This window comes from Equus caballus, chromosome 1, assembly GCF_041296265.1.
Source record: "Equus caballus isolate H_3958 breed thoroughbred chromosome 1, TB-T2T, whole genome shotgun sequence".
In the NCBI taxonomy this organism is placed as follows: domain Eukaryota; kingdom Metazoa; phylum Chordata; class Mammalia; order Perissodactyla; family Equidae; genus Equus; species Equus caballus.
In genome coordinates, this window is record NC_091684.1 from 63,245,602 (window position 1) to 63,266,073 (window position 20,472).

The 20,472-nt window shown below is 44.8% G+C and overlaps 1 protein-coding gene and 1 long non-coding RNA gene across 13 annotated transcripts in view; one reads left to right on the top strand and one right to left on the bottom strand.

Moving 5' to 3' along the window:
• Nucleotides 1-2,657: 2,657 nt before the first annotated feature.
• LOC138916289 (uncharacterized) lies at nucleotides 2,658-12,885 on the bottom strand. Its single transcript, XR_011423383.1, has 5 exons — nucleotides 12,711-12,885; nucleotides 6,564-6,650; nucleotides 6,393-6,461; nucleotides 5,595-5,697; nucleotides 2,658-4,490 (listed from the first exon to the last, which is right to left on the bottom strand). It is a non-coding gene; the product is annotated as an uncharacterized lncRNA (long non-coding RNA).
• The window catches only part of KAT6B (lysine acetyltransferase 6B), a 191,736-nt gene continuing 182,525 nt past the window's right edge, over nucleotides 11,262-20,472 (top strand). For 4 of the 12 annotated variants that reach the window (XM_070227692.1, XM_023645576.2, XM_070227702.1 and 1 more), the window contains exon 1: nucleotides 11,585-11,719. The gene's annotated coding sequence lies outside the window, so the exon portion shown is untranslated. Of the gene's footprint in view, nucleotides 11,400-11,584; nucleotides 11,720-12,097; nucleotides 12,831-20,472 lie in introns of those variants that run through there. The other 8 variants (XM_023645577.2, XM_070227712.1, XM_070227723.1 and 5 more) reach the window with 4 other exon arrangements.

Below are 20,472 nucleotides of genomic sequence, written 5' to 3' on the forward strand. Positions count from 1 at the left end.
TCACTGAACAAGTATCTATCGGGTGCCTACTGGGAGTTCCAGTGGTCAACTAAATAGTCAAGGTCCCTGCACTCACGGAGCTCAGAGAAAGTGAAAAGAGTCAGTGGGTTAGGACATTACAGCGTGTCACAGCACAGAAAGAGCAATTGCCTAGAGCCTAGACAATATGTATATATTTTTTAAAGCTGAATGGCAAAAACCACCAAAAAAATTTAAAAGGTAAGTGATAAACTGGAGGACAAAACAATATTTGCATATGTGTCAGCTAAAGGGCTAAACTGATGCAAAAAACAGACATACTACCCAATAGAAACCAAGGCCAAAGGTACTTGAGCAGACAATTCAATGAAAAGGAAACACAAATGGCTCTTAAACATCTGAAAAGGTGCTCAACCTCATTTATAATAAGAGCAATGCAAATTGAAATTCAATGAGATAGCACTTTCACCTTGGCCAAGAACAAAGGTTGATAACACTGTGTAGAGGGTTGGGGAAACAGGCTCCGGGATATCGCTGTAGGGAGTTAGCACTGGAACAACTGCCCTGTGGGGCAAGTTGGCCATAGTTGCCAAAATTTTAAGTACACATCCTTTGATCCGACAATTCCAATGCTAGGTACTTATCCTGCAGGCACACTTAAAACTTGCAAAATGTCATACCGTTAAGTGAGAAAAGCAAGGTACAGAACGGTACATATCATATGCTATCAGCTGAGTTTATATGTAAAATCATGTGGCTGTACCATAATTTTCTTAACTTTTCCCCTAATGCTAGGTATGTTGTTTCCATGTTTTTATGATTATAAGTAATGCTGGATGCACATCTTTTGTGCATGAATCTATGTCCACATCTTGGATTATTTCTTTGGGACAGTCCAGATTACTGGGCCAAAGAGAATTTATGATATATACTGCAACAACCATCAGCACTTGTTAAGCAGCCTGTATTTTTTCTCCTCTTCCTCACAACAGCCCTGTGAGGAGGGAGGAGCACTCCTATTTTCCTCATACTTGAGGAAAGGGGTTTAAGGAGGTGAAATGACTTGCCCTGGGGCACACAGCTGGAACTGCGGGTATCACAACTCACATCTGCTTGGCTCCCAAGCCCCTGCTTTAGAGCCCACTCATCTGCGTGGGGCGTTTTTAAGGCTCTTGATAAACATGGTCAAATTACTTTCTATTAACGTCATTTCAGTTTACACTCATACTGAAAGTGCCAAACTTGCCACACCCAGGCCAGTGTGGGGGATTCCATATTTTCATTTTGCCAATTGGGAAGGGGAAAAATAGCAACTCACAGGTCTTCCGTAACTTGTGAATCTGAACATTTTTCATATGTTTATTAGCTGTACTTTTCTTCTCTTAAGTGTACATGTTGGATTATACATTTTTAAAAATATGTACAACTTTCTTAAAAATGTAGCATGTCAGTTCTTATCTAGTCTCAGTAAAGACACTGGTTCATGGGGGCAAAAGCAGCAGCTGAGGCAACCAGATGGGTTGTTATGGCTCTTGGCTCGTGTCCTTGGCTTTACATTGGAGTTGCAAGTCCAGGAGGCCTAGGACTACCATGGGAGACATCGGGTGCATTCAGATTGAGAAAGGTGACAGCAAAGAGTTGGGTGTGATGCTGAAACAAAACCAACACTAAGATGAACCATCTATGTATTGTTTTCTGCTAGAGCAACAAATGTCTGGGGCCATTATCACCAGAATGGCCCTTTCCTTCTGCTCATTTGGCGATGTCAGGCTGGTGATGGCCACAGGACTCGCTGGCTGGGTCACCCGGAGGCAGGCATATTTTTGGTGCAGAGCAGACTTATTCAGGAGCAAGGCTGTCAGTTTCCAGAACCTTCTGCCCGATTTCCCCGCTTCCTTCCAGGAACACTGTTGGGGTCATATCCGGCCAGCAGGAGGAAGGCTGGGTGCCGGCTCCCTGACTGCAGAGGGCTCAGAGGCCATGCCAGACCCAGGCCCAGGCCCCGGCTCTAGCTCGCCCTTCCCAGCTGGAAGGGAGATGGTGGTCCCAAGGTGCTCGGTTCTGTAAGGCAGGCCCCCTAGAAGGGAGGCCACATAACCCGGCAGTGGGAGGGCAAGCAAGAGGCTTCTGTCAAAGTCTGCTGCTCACTGCGAGTTTTGTGCGCCTGACAGCGGCCCTCAGCTAGGTGAATTCTTTCAGAAAGGGTCTCATTCACATGCTGCCAAGACATCCGCTACCTATTCTTGAATTCACACAAAAATTAAAAGCAAAACCACAGCCCGGCTAATTTAGCAACTTGCGAGATGCAGCTGGTGCTCCTTTGCGTGCTGAAATTGCCAGGCCTTCTGGCCCCCACCCCTGCCACAGGGAGGTCTCCATGGAGTTATTTTGTATCCTGCCGCTCCAGGCCTGATTGTGACAGCTGAGTGACTTAGCTGCCACCGTGGGATATGGAATGACAAAGGCGCAGAGCATCGCCCTGTGGCGGGGGAGGGCGAGGTGGGTGAGGGGCTGCCGAGGAGCCCCTGTCCAGCAGCTGCCTGGGGGAAGCAAGTCGCGTCCTCGCTCCTTCTGTCTCTCTCTGTAAAATAATTCTTGGTTTGTTTGTTTGTTTGTTTGTTTGTTTTTCTTTTTGAGGAAGATTAGCCCTGAGCTAACATCTGCTGCCAATCCTCCTCTTTTTTTCTTTTTTTTTTGCTTAGGAAGATAGGCCCTGAGCTAACATCTATGCTCATCTTTCTCTATTTTGTATGTGGGAGGCCTGCCACAGCATGGCTTGATAAGCGGTGCTCTGGGCGCTGAAGCTGAGCCTGTGAACTAACCGCTGCGCCACTCGGCTGGCCCCAGAATAATTCTTGTAGGAATTAAGTGAGAGGCTTTTGTAAACCCCAAAGCGGTTATTCCAGTGTCCTCACAGCCTGCAAGTGGTTAGACCTCAGGCCTCCCCAAGGAAGTCTACCTGGGACGGTTCTTTTCTCTGTTGCTGCCAGTAGCACCTTCTCTTTCTCTTTTCCATTGAGTGCAGGACTCCTTCCTTCTGCCCCAGAGGCCATTCGCCTTCCTTGGCCTTCTGCCTTCCTGCCTTCCTGCCTTCTCATTGTTGGTGGAGCCAACCTCCTCTCTGGCCAGGAGCCTTGGGCTTCAGTGCCTGGGTGAGGTGGTGGGTGCCTAAGGGTTGCTTCTGGTCCACAGGTGCCCTCTGGGCAGTGGAGGAGGGTGGGTTGCTCAGTGGCTGCCTGGTCTCCTGACTAGCTCCACGGGGCCACCCTCATGGAGCAGCGGCTTCAGGCCTGGGCTTGGGTTCAGATGTCATTGAGGGACAGGTAGAGTGTAAGGATGAAGAGCCTGGGTGGGAATTCTGACCTCCTGCCAACTGCTCAACACCTCAGGGCCACAGTTTCCTTGTCTGTGAATGGGCGGGGGGTGGGGGGAAGGAGGTGGGTAATAGCAGTATTTAAAAAGGATTTTTGTGAGGCTCAAATGAGCCAATTCAGGGAAATCACTTAGCACTGTAAGTACTCCGTAAGTGGTAGCTGTTATTAATAATATTGTTACACCAAGCAGTCTAAAGCCATGCTCAGCAAACAATGCTCCCTCAGTCCAGTTCAACATCCTGCATTTCCACATTATTCATCTTTAGAGCTTTTGAGTAGAACCACAGAATTACGCAGCACCATGCCCAACATGAGTTCCCCTACTCCTTTAATTGATAGGAATAAAATATGCTTCTCCTAGGTCATTTGTCATTTCTTAGAGCTCCAAGACTAGGTTGAGAAGCTGCAAAGAGGGCACTGAATGGACTGGGGTAGAATTTCTTTCTCTTAATAAGCAGTCATATTCCCAAGAAACATCCATTATTTCCAAAAAACTCAATTTACAGTGGTGAGAAAGTTAATTATTTGAAAGCTAACAAAGCCACACTGAAGTACTAAGGTGATTCCGACTTCCTTTTCTCTCCTTTCAGGGCAAAATACAGTAGATTCTAGCCTGAGAGTGACACTACTGCCCCAGGCTTTCACAGCTTTTATTTACATGGAGAAATGGATCCACTTTTTAATTCTCTCCACGTCATCAATAGTTTACTAAAGTACTATGAGGAAGATCCAACATAGCATGATATATCTGATATATCCATCACAAACATGGCCAATGGGCAGTCAGCTGGGGTGCTTGGAGAAGAGGATAATTAGTGGAGAGAGGAGTGCTTTTACCTCAACTACATAGTCACTGAGATTTAAGAAAGGTGTTTGTAAAGTATTGCATTTAGGGAGTATATTAATTTAGGTTATGCAACACTACTACCTGCTGTAGTAGACACATTTCAACATCTTTTTGGCTTAACACAACAAAATGTATTTCTCCTGTTATATGTCAAAGCAAGTGGTGGCGGTGGGGGGGTGGGGGGGCGGTACGGGGAAGTCTGCTCCTTTCAGTCACTCAGAGGTCCAGGCTAATAGTGGCTCTGCCAAGTTGAGGTTCCTCATCTGGAACACATGGATTCTGAGATGCTTCTGAAGGGAAAGAGAGGAATAGAGAATGACCATCTTGGTTCTTAATTTCCTTGACCCAGAAGTAATACATACCACTTCTGCTCATCATTCATTGGCTGAAACTAGCTACATGGTTCTAACCAAATTGAAAGGAAGACTGTGAAATGTAGGGAAGCACAGGGAATAGTGGTGAACACTGATCTCTCTGCCAGGGATTGAGATACAACAAACTACAAATACACAGAACTTGGAGTTGTTATTTCAGGTCATCGGTTATGATTTAGGAAACAAAATCAGAAGCCATTATTGACTATTTACTAAAGATTATTACTTGACGTGTGGCATTGCTATTGTAAGAAAACAGAAGATCTAAGTCCCAGCCAGTAGATATGCCAAGTCACATCAGCCACTGAAGTAATGCGCATGGAGCAGATTAATAGGCTGCAAACTCCAGAAGGCAACAGCTAAAACAGTTTTGGTAGTAGAGAAGAGCTCCTCAAAGTATGGTACTTTTGCTCTTAGAAAGAGAGAAACTGAGATGGGAGTGGTTCCTAGTCATGTATATACATAATATACATATACATATATACATAGTACACACTATGTATACATATATATAGTAGAAAAAATAGCAAATATAGTATATAGCAAATAAAACACACCCATTGATCAAATGCTAAAGTGTTAAGTGTTTAAAGACAACTCCCCAACAAACATACATAGCTTAGAAAAAGTGGTTTTAGATTGGGTAACAGGAAGTACTATTTCACAGTGGTTAGGAAATGTATTTATCCAACCTTCATACATTTAATAAATGCCTATGATGTGTAAAAATCACTATAGAAGAAATCTTTAAGCTTATGAGGTTTACAGTTTAATTTACGAATTTTAAAAGGTAGGCTTTAGATAAGCAGATGGATAACAGATCCTTAACCTTCTATTTTATTCAACATATGTGCAAGGCAATTTGGGGAATATAAAGATGAACCAAATCCAGTCTCAACCCTGAAGGAGTTTTTGGCCAAGGGTGTTATGATCAAGCTCAACCACATTCTCCCACAAGCAGTCTTTTGTTCCTAATACCAGGAAAGGTAGCAAGCTGGAGAAAAGACTCATCAGACTTACCCCCTTGGCTTTCTCTGGGATGTTTTAGACATGCTAACTTCATTTAGCACCTTATAACTGGAAAGGAGAACTCAGGTCCTCTCTCTGCAATTCTGTTGAAGAACTGGGATATTTCCAGACATGGAATGATTATGATAATGCAAACTCTCTAAGGAAGCTCAATATTCTAGTAAGTTCTAGTAAATTACTTTTTACTACTCTAGTTTCCTTAGCTGAAAATTTTATCCCAACCTTCAGTCACAATAGAAATATTGACAGAGGCAAAAAATTAGAAGAATATGTGATAAAATATTATCATTCAGCATCAGGACCTACAACTAATTTTTCTCCTTTTTCTCTATTGTCCATTCTATGACACATATGTATACAAATTTTATAATTAAAAATGAGGTAGGAAAAAAAGGAAGTTATTCAGAAATTTCGCTCTTTCATTAATTCTTTACGCACACTATATACAAGAATAATGCCCTTTTGGGAACCACAGGGTAAGTTAATAATAAATTACTGAGGGCAGAGATTTGCAGTTTACTATTTAAATAAGTTGTAGGATTTGGGGCCTGTTAAGACTTTAGAGATAATGTAAAATAACTCCCTTGATTTAATCTATTTGTTAACTTAACAAATATTTATTGAGCATCTACTGTGTACAAGGCACTGTGCTAGGCTCTGAGGACACAGCACCCACACAGGGCTTACTGTCTCATAGAAAACCCAAGTTTTAAGACAATGCCACTCTGTGATTCGCCCAAGAACACACATTAGTTGGTGGCAGAGATGGGTAAAAATATGGTGTCCTACTTTTAATTTGGTGCTCTCTTCCATATTCCTTTGCCACGGACCCTCTGAGGTGTATATTTTCTTTCTGTACTGAAGACAGAATAAGAGAAAACCGTCTTGGATTAGTTGAGTACATTGGGTCGTACAAACTGGAGAAAATTGTTAGACTGAACATGATCTATACTTCCTTACCCCTAGAAAAGTATAAAATAGTCCAGTAATTCTTAAATGTACTCTTGTCAGGTAGCCAGACTCAGAGATGAAGTTCCACTGTCTGCACTGCAATGGAAAAAAAAAGAGGAAGAAAGAAAATGTACATGTGAAGTAAAGCTGCCCACTTTCAAATTAACGGGAGGGGCTTTCATTCAGAGAATATGTTCTTCTAACTGTTTTGGGAGTTAAAAATGTCCTTTCTCCTATGAAATGATGCAGGTAGTGGATGGCAGTTAGTTCTTTTTAAAAATGTCCTTATTATCAAAATTAAAAGTTGGCAACTCTGACAGTTTCCCCAAAATTTCAAAATCCAAATGACTGGGAATCATTAAGTTAAGTATTGGGATAGTTCAAATTTTCTTTGGTATAGCCTGGTGCTAAAAACTGAGTCGTAAGACTCTCTTCTGATGATTAATGAAAGGTCACCACACCTTTGAGTCTCAAAACAAAAACGAAAAGATCCCTGCCAACTCTGTCCTCTCAGCAACATTTAGCTAACTTTATGATCTTTTCCCACTCCTCTGTCTTCTTCAGAATTTCTCACTTGATGCTGAGACATCCTCCTGGTTTATATAAATCAATGGTTCTCTACTCTGACTGCACAGGGTGCTTTAAAAAAAAATACTGATGATGGGGCTAGCCCGGTGGTGCAGCAGTTAAGTTCACACGTTCTGCTTTGGCGACCCAGGGTTCACTAGTTTGGATCCCGGGTGCGGACATGGCACCGCTTGTCAAGCCATGCTGTGGCAGGCGTCCCACATATAAAGTAGAGGAAGATTGGCAACAGATGTTATCTCAGGGCTTATCTTCCTCAAAAAAAAAAATACTGATGAATGGGCCCCACTCCCAGATGTTCTTATTTAAGTGGCCTCAGGTGGAACTTAAGGGCTAGGCTGGCTCAAAAATTTCTCAGGTGATTCTAATGTACTGCCAGGGATGGGAACCACAGGTATGGATGGTGTTTCTCTACTAAGCAGCAGGCATTAGGGCAGTTACACAGATGAACAAGCTGGTCTATGCAGGAGAAAAGCTGAATAGGACAACAGACTGGCAAATGTGACAACAGAGTGTGCTAAGTGCTTTTATTTATTCCATAATTCAACAAATAATAACAGAGCACTTAACATGTGCCAGGGCTGGAGTAAAGGTGTGCTCAAAGTCCTGTGGGCTACCTGAAAAGACCAGGAAAACTTCCCAGAGGAGGCAGCAGCGAATCATGGGTTTGGAGGAACCCTTCTCAATGTCTTCATCAGATAAGGTAGCGGCAGGCATGGCTGCAGAGGGAACAGTGAGTGCTGGGCATGGAGGAGTGTGATGAGTTGGGAGAAACTAGAGATGAGATATTGGTTGGGTGCAGATGTACTTCTAGCCTTAGAGGTAAACTAAGGAATTTAGACTTGATCCAGAATGCATTTAAAAGACATTAAAGGTTTTTAAGCAGGAACACACAAATGGGGTGTGGGTGCAGAGTACTGGTATTTAAGATAATACAGGCTGTTCATACACAAAGCTATAGCTTGAATTTGCTAGCCTATTTAAAACTAATAGTTTGACTGGTCATCCCACACTCCCTCTGCCCTTGACTTACTTTATCAGACACTGTGTGGGGACAATTTCCGGTTAATGAAGAGAGAAGATTCCATGTGGCAGTAGGAAGGGGAGGTATAGACCAATTTTTTTAAGTGACTAATTGAATGTAAATAGAATTCATGTGGGGCTGAGGCCTGGACAAATCCTTTCTGAATCCAGGCTTGTTGCCTCCTTACCCACTTTCCTTCAGAAGGACTTGTTAGTGCATCTGTGGATGTTATGTCTCTCATCAGGCTGTTTGTCTGATTTGCCTCAGAGCAAGGAAACAAACCCAAAAGATCAAACTCTCCAGGTTCCCTTCAGCTCCTGAAGCTCCTCTGCATTCTTTTTTATCCTTACTCAGGACTCAAGGGCACGTTGGTCAGACCATGGAATCATCCCAGTATCAGGGACTATAACTGTCTGGCTTAGACACTCACAGAAGCAGCATTCCTTTCCAGTTGGGGAAGTAGAGGATTCAGCCTAGGCCAGTGGTTCTCAAATTCAGTGATCATAAGCTTCAAGTCAAGTCACGGGCTAAAAATGTAGATTTGGGAGCCCCACTCCAGACCTACTGATTCAGAATCTCTGGGGTTGGGCTGAGGGACTTGTGTTTTAAGCACTCATTCCCACATCATTCTGATGGCAGTGATCTGTGGACCACACTGAGCAGTATAACTGTAGTTGTCAGTAGTTCTGGCAGTGGTGGCCGTTGGGGGCTGTTTTAGGGGAGGGAGGAGGACTGGTCAGTGAGCCCCTGGATTCATAATCCTTCAGCACAGTCAGCTTGCAAATTTTGCACAATACTTGGTTTTCAATTCAAGTTATTTCTAGGTTAACTTCTTAACTGAGCTGTTTAGCTCAGCAGAAGACTTGAGATACCATAGATAAGAGAGTTTTAGGAGTAGCATTAAGTATCTCTGGCTGTGTCTTTGTTTCCTTTCCAGTCCCACTTATCTCAAGAGCCAGGATTTCTCACCTTAGAGGGGAGTATCAATGGGGAAGCAAGACATTCCCTTTGCTTGCCATGCCACTGTTAGAGAACAATGTTTGTTAAGAAAAGAACCTCAGAAAACATATTAAGATTTTGGATAAAGACATTTCTCTGTTCTGTGTTTGCCAGCTCCTGGGGTTACAGGACCACAAGTTTAGGTGAACAAGACCCATTTCTCTCCAAGGTGTCTCTTCACTTCTTGATGCACTGGAAAGCCAAGTGGCTAACTCATTAGTGAGAATGAGTGTTAGATGCTCATAAATCTCCCACAATTCATTGCCTGAAGACATCTGAAATGTGTACTTTTTGGCTTTTATTGTCTTTGGTTGCTTCTTTAGCATACTTTAGTTTGAGTGTACAGTTAATGGGGTTTTGAAACTTGTTTTTAATTAAGACATGGTTTATTTTTATTGGTTGAGATAAAATGCAGTCTGGGACACTCAAATCTAAGTTACAAAATAAAGTGAATCTGGGCAGACCATAGGAAAAAAATAGAAAGTAAAAGCTAAAGTGTCTGCCAGGATTCTTAAGTTTACTTAGTAACTTCTTGGAGAATAAAAATCCCAGCACCTGCGTTATAAAAAAAAGCACACCTTATAAACGTCCTTCTCTTTGAAATAACTCAATGAACTAGACTGAATTATGAACTAATGCCTTGTAAAAATTCACCTTGAGCCAGCTACTGAAGACACTAAAGAAAAGAGGTAGAGAGACTCTGAGGAAGCCCAATCCGTTGTTTGTTTTATCAGTAATTTAACTCAAAAGTAGCCAAGCTGATGGCGGATGCAAGCTTTCCCTGTGTTTTGTTTCCCTGAGCTGAGCCCCTGAATGCCAAGATTTAATCTAAAGAGGTTTGTTTTTTTAAAACTAACAACCAAGTAATAAAACACCTATAAAAGGGGTTTATAATGGAACCAGTGACAGTTTTGCGCTTAGTATTACAACTCTTTTGCTCCCCCTCTCCCTTTATCTATCCTTTCATCCAACTCTGTGCCCTTTGTCTTAGCTCCTTTCTCACCTTGCTGCCAAGAAGCTATAAGTAGAGGCAGCTCACACCCCAAAGGAACAGGCGATCTTTAAAAGTAAAGTGTGTATTGTGCTCTGTATTTGAGGACAAGGCTGTGCTGCTTGTTTTGTTTGTCTGAGATAAGTTGCTCTAACAAAGTACCTACCTAGTTTGTACAGTGGTTTCTAATGGGGAGCTGAAGATGCTGCTGCTGCACTGTCAGTGGCATGAGGATGCTGGAGTCAACCAGTGCAGGAAGCTTGGGGCCTCCCCTCCCTGGCACCTTGCGTCACTCTGCCAGGGCCCAAGACTGCCCTGACTCCAGGGACAGACTTCAGTCAACAGGTGGTTTTCCACCCAGGCCACCATGCCTGAAATTTGGATCTTTTACAAAGACATAGTTCTCCTCCTCCTCCCGAAGAAATGGCGCCTCAGAAGGGAAACTTTGTACTCAAACTCTGTAGAAGCCATTTCTTGAGCCTACTTTTCCTATTTTCGGAAGTCTCTCCTGCTAGCATGCCACCCATCTCCGGGAAGAACGAGGGACGATCTCTTCCGAGTCTGGAGGGCGCTGGAAGGCATGTGGGCAGCGTTAGACTGGCCTTGACTGGGCGGCCAGAGAAGCCCCCAGCCTCCCTCATGTGGGCCTCAGGAACTCGGGGGGCCCAGGGGAAGCCTGGAAAACCGAACTTCGCCATCAGCCTTCCTTCGAGCGCTGGCTAGAGGAGAGGGGGAAGGGCCCCCCCAGCGGTCTTCCCCCGATTCCCCCCGCCCCCCAGCACCTCTGCCGTCGGCTGCAACGCCCAAGAAAGCACTCCGAAAGCAGCTCAGAGCTCTCTGGCTCCTCTCAGGCCGGGAGAGGGCATCTTGAGGGGCAGCTTCTCCCTCCAGCCCGCGTCTGACATCCCCACTCCCACCCAAGGATGCCGCCGCCGTGCCCTGTCCGCAGTCGCTGAATGTCACTGCTCCCTCTTCCTCCTGATCAGGGTAGACACAGCTCCCGAGGCATCCTCCACCCCAAAACTGCCGCGATCGCCCGAGGGTGCAAGGCCTGGGCGGAGGACGAAGTTTGGGGCCCACAGCGGCGGGAGGGGGGGCGCGTTGGCGAGGACCGCACCTCTCAGTCCCAGCCCTGGCGGGCACACTCCCCGCCCCAAACGGCCCAGGCGTCCCCATCCTCCCGCGGACACCGGCATCTCCGCCCTCCCCGGAGGGCGGCGAGTGGAGCCCCCCAGGGCGGAGGCAGGTACCCCCGGGGCGGGGACTGGGGCGGGCGGGGTCCAGGCTGCGCCCCTGGCCGGGCCGGGCGGGCTAGCTGGCGGCGCGGGGGGAGCAGGGCTGGGCGGCGCTGCCTCGGGCTCTGTGCGCTGCAGCCCGGAGCCGAGGAGGAGGAGGCGGAGGAGAAGGAGGCGGCGGCGGCGGCGGCGGTGGGTCCCGGGCGGGGGGAGCGCGGCGCTGCGGACCCGGGCGGCTGGCAAAGGACGAGGCGGAGGCTGAGGAAGGCAGCGGGGAGACTCGGGCTGCAGCAACAAAGGGCAGCAAGCGATTGGCCGGGCTGCAGGCGAGGTTAGCCGGGGACCGGGGTGGCTGGAGGCAGCGGCGAACGGTGCACGTGCTTGCAGACACGGGCTAGTGTGGAGCCGGGGGGTGCACGCCCGGCGGGTAGGGGCTTGCTCCCCCTCGGTATGGGATGGAGAGGAGGCTGCAGCAACATCGTTCTGCCTGCACGCGGCCTGTGGCTTCCAGGGTAGGGGTATGTGGGGGGTAAGGATGAGAGCCAGGGGGCGGGCGAGTAGTCGCCCGGGACGGGACGAGAGAGGGTGGAGGAGGGGGCGGGATGGAACGCTCCGGGCGGCGCGCCCGTCCGCGCTCTCCACTGCGGGAGCCGGCGACTGAGAACCTCGAATTTTAACTTCGCGTGCCCGCCCGCGCGCGCCCGCCCCCGCCCCCGCCCACCCCTGAATCCTGCGGCCGCCGCCAGCGATCAGCTCTCACACAAACTTTAGCTGCGGGCTAGGGGTTTGGGGTTGAGTGGGGGAGGGGAGAGGGAAAAGGCCCTCTGATTGGCGTTGTCTCCAGCCAGTAAGGCCAAGCGCCTCTCCTGCGAGTAGACCCAATCCATTTCTAGAGGTAGAGGGGGCGGGTAGGTGGAAGTAGAGGTGGCGCGGTGTCAGAGAGAGAGAAAAAGTGCTGGACCAATAGGTGCCCAGAAGAGGCGGGCCCAGCGGTCTGTTGATTGGTACTGGCAGTGGGCCCTCCCCCGGGGTGGTGCCGGAGAGGGGGATGATGTGTGTCGAGGGGTGTGTCTATGCGGGGCGAGATGACCGGCAGGAATCTGCCCCAATGGGGTGCAGAATGGTTATTGTGTGCGTGACGGACAGAGCCGTAGGCCAACGGGTGGCTCTAAGTGTCTGCGGTGTCGTCCAATGGAGCAGCGCTGGGGCGGGGCCGCGGCTCGGGTTTAATGAGACTCCATTGGGCTGTAATCAGTGTCATGTCGGATTCATGTCAACGACAACAACAGGGGGACACAAAATGGCGGCGGCTTAGCTCCTACCCCTGGCGGCGGCGGCAGAGGTGGCGGAGGCGACGGTACCTCCTCCAGGCGGCAGCCGCGGATTTTTCTCAGGCAGCGGCAGCACCCCCGGCAGGCGCGGTGGCAGTGGCGCGCGGCCAGGTCTGTCACCCACCCAGCGCGTTCCCAGGGGGAGGAGACTGGGCGGGAGAGGAGCAGAAGGTGGGGATCGGGGGTTTGTGACGCCCCTCCCACAGGCCTCTGCGCGAGGGTCACCGCGGGGCCGCTCGGGGTCAGGCTGCCCCTGAGCGTGACGGTAGGGGGCGGGGAAAGGGGAGGAGGGACAGGCTCCGCCCCCCAGCGGGCCTCCAGGGCAAGGGGCGGGGCTCGAGGGTGGAGGGGGCGGGGCGATATCGGAGTGGGGGAGGGGCTCGGGTGGTCGGAAGGTGGGTGGCTTGTAGGAGTTTTCTGAATCGGAGTGACCTGGTAGGAACGGTGGGGAGCCAGCGAGTGGTTGGGAAGGACTGGTGAGGGGATGGATAGGATGGGAAAGTGGACGTGTGCATGCAGGTGCAGAAGGGAAGATACAGAAAGGCGCAATATTGGAGATGTGGAAGGGGGACCAAGGGTAGATGAAGGCAGGTGAAATGATTCAGAAGGGTGAGATTGCAGTTGTCTGAGAGCAGAGTAAGGATGGATTTAGGTGTGGTGGATGTGGAGTGGAGTTGAGAAAGCAGTGTAGAGTAGATATTGGATTGGGAGTAGTATTAGGGGAATGTGAGGAGCAGGTACAGTTGCTGTGGTGGGAAGGAGATACCTGGGTGAATTGGCATGTTGGAATAGAAAGGAAGTTTGCAGGCTTTGGGTTTATGAAGAATTAAATAAACATGGCAGGGTGGGGTGGATATGCCTGGGAGAGTCTCTGAAAGATGATAAGACAGCAGAGCAGACTTAAATGTGAAGGGAGGCTACTTAGAACTTGCAAAATATATCTGTAGCAGAAAATCTCATGGGGATGAGGGATTCCCGGGAGTGGGAAAAGGTGGCAGGCGTGAAGAAAGATGGCTGGAGCTGGGCAGTAGTAGGTCGAGGTGAATGTGATTCGGTGGACTGCACCAGGACTGAGGATGGGACAACGAAAGGTGTTAGTTTGGGACACAGGGTTGTTAGATAGGGTGGATTTCTTGGGTGAAACTTGAGCTGGAGTCTTGAAGGTGGGGCAGGAGAAGGAAAGAAGGGTGTTTCAGGATGAGGCTTCTGTACTCCCTTGGGAAAGGATACTGTGTATTTTTGAATTTGTAAGTGCTTTGGTATGGCCAGACTGCAGGGAGTAGTGGGAGATCAGGGACAAAGGCAAATGGCCTCCTGTGCCCCATGAAGGAGTTTAAGTCCTGCAACTGGGAGAGGGTATTGGGATGTGATAAAGTGAGTATTGGACCAAGGTTGTGAATAGATAGTGATAAAGAATTACAGATGTGGAAAATGGGAAAAGAGAACCATTGAACCAAGTATGTTTGGGGTGGAGGTACCAGGAAATTCAAACTAAAGAGTATATGAAGACTCTTCCATACATGAACAAGGAGATGGAAGTAGCAAATGGGAGTTAGTTCTGTTAGGATAATGTTAGTTCTGTGGTGCTTCAACAAAGGTTTTTTTTTTTTTTTTTTGATATGACTATTAGTAACGTACATTCTTACCGTCTTACTTGTGTACCTTAGATTTTCTGGGATAGCCTGAAATAAAACACTCCATTCTTTTCTTATATATATTTTTCACACATGTATCAAAATGAATTGGGGCAGTCTTTTTATCTTTTTAAGACAGAAAGGATAGGGAGCTGTTCCCCTTGCCGAGTGATTAAGTTCATGTGCTCTACTTTGGCTGTCTGGCATTTCACTGGTTTGGATCCTGGGCACAGACCTAGCACTGCTCATCAAGCCATGCTAAGGCAGCATCCCACATAGCAAAACTAGAAGGACCTACAACTAGAATATACAACTGTGTGCTGGGGGCCTTTGGAGAGAAGAAGAAAAAAGAAAGAAGGAAAGGATAATATTGCATGTTTCAGTAAAGGATCAGATTCTTACCCGAGAACTTCTACTTAGGATTGAAGGCTGGGGAGGTGAAAGGATGGTTAGAAAAAAAAATGAAGAAAAGGTAGAGACAGAGGAAGGTTTTAACATTAAAGGGGGAACTTAGGGGAATAACTGGCTGGTGGTGATGACATGGTCAGTAGTTTTGCCTACCAGCCATACGCAGGCCTCTGAGTAGAGTGGATGTTATGTCTGCCGTTATAACCAAATGTTTATCTTACTCACTACTTGTGAAGATAAAGTGGAAATTGTCAGATGTAAGGCATAACATGAATGAAAGGTAAAATAGGGTGAGTATTGGAAGGTAGTTGAGGAAGTTTGATAAATAACTTTAATGTGCTTTAGAAACTTTCATGGACTTTCACATACTGGTTAGAAGAAGACCTAACTAATGGATCTGGCTTTATTAAATGCCAGGATTCCTAACAGGTGACTTTTCAGTCTCTTAGATAGTTCTCTACAAAATACCTTCACTTTTCCTGCATACAGATGCCTGTATTTGTATAAAGTGAGAGAAAAGGAAATTGTTTTATGAAAGTAGGGATGTGTGAGCTATAGTGATCAGTCTTTGCTTGCAGAATGGTAAATGATGCATAGATGGGAGAAGTGTGATGGAGGGATATTTCTTCCTTATAATGCTTTAATTTGCATTTCCAAGGCACCTTTAAGCACTTTTTTACAGGACTCCCACAATCTTCCACAATTTTTGTAACATCCTTTCCACTGTTGCAGGATATTTGAGTTGTTTCCAGTTTGGGGGAAATTGTGAACAAAGCTGCTCTGAGTGTTCCCGTACCTGTCATCTGGTGCACATGTGTATAGGTTTCTCTAAGGTGTGCCCCTAGGGTTGGAATTGCTTATTCAAAGGTAGGGTGACCGCTTATCCTGGCTTATACCTGTTGTCCTGGTGTAATTATTAATGTAATACCTTTAATTCTCAAAAGTGTCTGGATTTGGATGATGAGTTGTGTTGTTGCCCTAGTCGCAGAGGATGCTATTTTCAGCTTTACTAGGTACCAGTCAAACTGTTTTCCACTGTTGTACCATGTCACACTCCCTCCAGTGATGTATGAGAATTCCCGTTGTTTCTTGTCCTCTCGAACTCTCAGTCTTAGCTTTTCAAATTAGCTAATCTGGTAAATTTTGCATCTACCTGATTAGTAATCAGGTTGAACAGCTTTTCATACATTTCTTGGCTATTTGGATTTCCTCATTTGTAAAGTTCCTATTCAAATCTGCCCCCTATTATTTTTTTTTTAAATTGGGCTTTGTGTCTTTTATTGTTGTTTAGAAGTTCTTTATTTACTGTAGATACAAATCCTTTGTTATGTATGTTGCAAATGCCTTCGTCAGTTCTGTGGCTTGCCTTTTCACTCTCTTTATGATGTCTTTTAATGAGCAGAAGTTCTTAATTTTAATGGAGTCAGATTTATTGTTTTTTTCTTTATGGTTAGTGCTTTTTGTGTCTTGTTTTAAGACTCTTCCTACCCTCACGTCAAGTAGATATTCTCCTATGCAGTATTAATCTCCTGAAAGCTTTATTGACCTTAGAGATACATGATTATGAGTAAAATACACTCTTATCGACCCCATCCTCACCATTACAAATCTATTTTTGCTTTTCTTCGCTTTTTCTTTTTCCTGTCTTGAATTTTTGCTTGTCTACATCTATGACTAAGAGCCAGGTGCTGACTTCCCCTTGTCTTAGGAGCAAATGATCGTACACACAGAAGTTTAGCCAGATTAGATTTTACAGGTCTCCAGCCGACTGTATTGCCCTTTTTCCTTTTATGAGCTAGCATTTTATTATGTTCCTGCCATGTGTCCACCTCCATCCTTGGTTCTTTCATATTTGTTATCTCAATTATTCCTCTTTACAGTTCTGCAAAACGAGGACATATTCTCATTTTTACAGATGAGAAAACTGAGACTTAGGTTGATTAAGTAACATGTCCAATATGCCACAGCTTAGGTAGCTGGCAAAGTGGGGACTTGATCCCTACCCTCTAGATACGTCCCATCATAGCACACCTTGTTAAGTAAGATTTCAGTAGCATATTTGATAATTTCCAAAATCAATGAGAATAACATTTTTACTTTTAATGTCACATGTCCTAATTAAGCACACATAGAGATAATTATTGTGAAACTGGATAAAATGATCAACCTCACTGTGTCTGTTAAAGTAAGTAAAGCTGGAGTAGCCAGTGGACCTTCCGGGGTCCTGGGATGGCCATAGAGGTTCTGTAAGCCCTGGAAATTGTGGAAATAGCTGTCTGTATATGTGGTCATTTTTAAAAATAGATCTGTAATTTTTTGTGATTCTCAAAGGGAGCCCTAATTTGTTTTCAGGCTATACTGGATACCCTGTTTGAAGACATTTGTGATAAAGGTAACATTTAAGTGTGAGATGATCTATATTTTCAAAATAATCTTTTAAAAATTCAGATGTCAGATTTTTTCTTAGTATGTTGTTCTGTCTTTGTCATTAAAACCCAGCTAAAGCTAATTTGTAATTAGAAAGAAATCTAAGATTGAATAGAAATTTTAGATGTCCCCCAAAAATCGCTCCAAATTTAGTTGATTATTTCTTAAGTGCAAATGCTTAGTTATAATATATCATCATTACTAATCAGTGTACCCTGGCTCCGAAGGCCTGATGACTTCAAATGACTTTTCATCTTGTCTCTAAAATCCTGTTTTACAAGGGATCAAATTTCCTGGGAGGTTCCTAACAGTGTGATTAAAGTTTAGAGATTGAAACTCTTGAGCACTTAAATGCAGAGATGACTGTGCAAACCTAATTCATGGGCTTCACCAGGAGATTTGGGACATGTTTCTACTCATTTATGATGATGATGTTGAAACTAATCTTTGCTGGGATTATGGAAGCCATAATAGTTTATTGATGGTTCAGTTATTGTTTGTTGAAGCAGATTTACACAATTATAGTTTAATGACATAACAAGGATATTGTCAACTAGGAGAGCATGACATGAAAAATTAAACTTCTAATTAATGTAATATGTATTAGTTGAAATGATAATTTTCATGGTGATTTAGTCTCTTAGAAATCCTTGGAAAACATTATTAGCTTATGAATGGAAAACTATGTTAATGAGTAGTGAGAAAGAACTTAGTATTATTCTAAAAAGATAGGGAATTAAATATTCAATTCAACTAACATTTATTGAGTGCTTACTCTGGGCTTGCTGCTGAGTTAGACTCATAAATATAAGCTGAATAAAATTGATATTTGAAGAGATGAAATACTGGTTGCTTTTGTTTATTCCTTCAGTCATTCTTTTCTCCATCCAATACTGGATGGATACTATGGCCAGAGTGATTCAGACATTCAACAAATTTGTGTGTGTGCATGCATGCACTCCACTATGCCTTATTGTGTCACTACTCCTTCAGTGGCTTCCTATTACTTCATCTGTCATGTTCTCATGCTTCAGGCCAGCTTTTTTATTTTGCTTTTTCTCCCCAAATCTCCCCAGTACATAGTTGTATATTTTAGTTGTGGGTCCTTCTAGTTGTGGCATGTGAGGTGCTGCCTCAATGTGGCCCAACGAGCGGTGCCATGTCTGTGTCCAGGATCCGAACCGGTGAAACCATGGGCCACTGAAGCAGAGCATGCAAACCCAACCACTCGGCTGTGGGGCCGGCCCCATCAGCCTAGCTTTTGTGACAGCCAACTGTATTTCTTATTCCTCTGTAACACATACCTGTTCTAGGCATGCACATGGATGGACTCAGTGTCCATTTTGTCTGACAGCTCATTCTTAGTTTCTTTGTCTTCTCCTTGATTCCCTTCATTCATTCACTGATGTATTCATTTAACCAATAGGCTTTGAACCCTTCTTATGTTCAAGTTGTGGTCCTGGGCAATCTTGGAGCATACAAAGATGAATCAAACATGAATCCTGTTCTTAAGAATTTTACAGTCTAGTAAGGGAGATGAGGTCAGTATGCAAATAAGCATAATTCAAAGTAGGAAATGAATGCCAAAATAGTAAGAAAGCTAAAAGCTTCCTGTTAGACAAAGAGATGTAGGGCTACTGAGAAGGTGTTGTTTGCACTGGGCCATGAAAGATTTGAATTTGGTTGGAGAAACCAGACAGTTATCCAAGTTCTGCCTTGTCTTTCAAGGTTCAGTTTAAGTCCCATCCACTCAAGTGGTGTTCTACGCATCCACACTTAGCAAGATATAGTCACACTTGTTTCCAGAGTTCCACAGTTTTTTCCTTCTGTAGTCAGAGGAACCCTTTCTTTGAAATGAATCTTGTGGAGAAGCCCACTGTATATATAGAACAGTTAAGATGGAGCTGCTTTTTTGGGTACAAGGGGTTATGGCCTACAAGGGGCACCTGCAGGTGATGCCCAAAGCATGTTCTCACAAGAGATCTAAGGAACCTAGTTTGAAAACCAATGGAGAGACAGGAAAGAGTTTAGGTTTTAGCATCTGATTGAAAATCCTTCATGACTTACTGGTCTGAGGTCTTGGCCAGGTCATGTCTCACTTTTCCTTTTGCAAAGTGGAGCAACAATGCTACCTTATAGGCTTGTTTTAAGGTTTACTGATAATCTGTGTAGTGCCTCACCCACAGCAGGTGTCAGAAAATGGTTGGTGGTATTATAGTTTAGTGCTTTATTTCTTTTTTTAAAAAGTAATTTATTGAGGTGAAATTCACGTAACATAAAATTAACGATTTTAAAGGGAACAATTCAGTGACATTTCACACTTAGTACATTCACAGTGTTGTGTGACCACCACCTCTATCTAGTTCCAAAACATTTTCATCAATCCAAAATAAAATTCCTTACCCATAGAGCAGTTTCTCCTCAGCTCCCCTACCCCCCGCCAGCCCTGTAAATCTGTGTTCTCTCTATGGATTTATCTATTCTGAAGTTTCATATAAATGGAATTATATGATATGTGACCTTTTGCATGTGGCTTCTTTCACATCTTATTGAGGTTCATCCATGTTGTACGTGTATCAGTACTTAGTTCTTTTTATGACTGAATAACATGCCAATGTGTGGATATACCACATTTTGTTAATTTCTTCATCTGTTGATGGACATTTGGGCTGTTTCCACTTTTTGGCTGTTGTGAATAGTGCTGTTACGAACCTCTGTGTATGTGTACTTATTTGAGTACTTATCTTCAGTTATTTGGGGTATATACCTAGAAGTGGAATTGTGGAGTCGTGTGGTAATTTTATGTTTAACTTTTTGAGGAAATGCCAAGCAGTGCTTTGTTACTTCTTAATTACTTCCCATCCGCATAGCTCTTACTGTACGGCTGCACACACACAACAACATCTCGCTAAATATTTATTTGTTGTTCTTTGATTAGTATTTATAACCTTACTTCCCAATTCACATTTTGAGCCTTGAACATTAATTTTAGGGGAAATGGATGCATCCAGGACTTGAAAGTTAACAAATATCACCATGTGGATGATGTTTGATGTCAGACAGCAGATATTTGTTAACCGAAGACGCTGTTTTGAGCAACTGTGCCAATAGTCTATGCTGGATGGTTATAAAAGAAAAGTCAAGGTGCCTTCCCTTAAGCAGTGTATGTTCTGTTTTGGAAGATACTTTAAGATTTGTGAGTCTCACTCAGTTACATAATAGGCTATGAAAATAATCCAGGAGCTTATGAAAGTGAGAGAGCTAAAAATAACTGTTAGCAAGGA